Below are 831 nucleotides of genomic sequence, written 5' to 3'. Positions count from 1 at the left end.
ATATAGTGAAGGAAACGCTATTGTTAACAAAACACTAACTATAATGTTAATGTTTCCTCGTCTCTGACACACAAGGGATTTGTGGATATTAGAAGTTTACGTTGGTGAAGGAAAAAGCACGATGGACCTTATCAAGCATGTTTCGATTTTTGTTAAGAGCACCTAAATCATTTGACCTTCTTTAGATTACTTTCACTTGTGACAGGACTTTCGTACGTGACTACCTCCTTCAGAAGAAATCAATATATGGTGTCATTTCAGTCAATGTATTCTGTTTCTCTGTATGTTACTCTGCATTCACGTATTATATATATATAAAAAAAAGATAAATCACTTTTCCTTCTTTTTTCACCCCCCCCCCACTTCTAAAAGCCTGCGCAAGTACCTGCTGAGGGGCCAGTGATAGATAAAACATGAACGGTAATAAGTGATCGGTTCTAACAACTGTGTAATAAGTGATCGGTTCTAACAATATATAATGATAACAAGCGAAGTAATTAAAATGTAATTCAGACATTTATAAAAACAAGTACCATCACGGCTGCTAGAAAAAAAAAAAACAAAGCATAAAGTTAAAAGTCTCACAGAAATAATGAACGAAAGTAAGGAAAATAAATACGAATTGAAAAGAAGGACACAAAAGACATCACTCTCATTCAAAATCACTTAAGACAACAATCAGAAAAGAATAGCATTTGAATACCAAATAGGTTCGTAGGCCCAAAGATCTCTCCAAAACAAACAAAGTTTCATGATTCTTTTGTTTTTATTTCGGCTGAGGGAACTCAAGTTCGGAGAGATTTCTTGACTTGATTTTTAATTTAAGCTAGA

The sequence above is a fragment of the Penaeus monodon genome, chromosome 32, assembly GCF_015228065.2.
Source record: "Penaeus monodon isolate SGIC_2016 chromosome 32, NSTDA_Pmon_1, whole genome shotgun sequence".
Taxonomy (NCBI): Eukaryota; Metazoa; Arthropoda; class Malacostraca; order Decapoda; family Penaeidae; genus Penaeus; species Penaeus monodon.
This window is presented reverse-complemented; position numbering follows the sequence as displayed.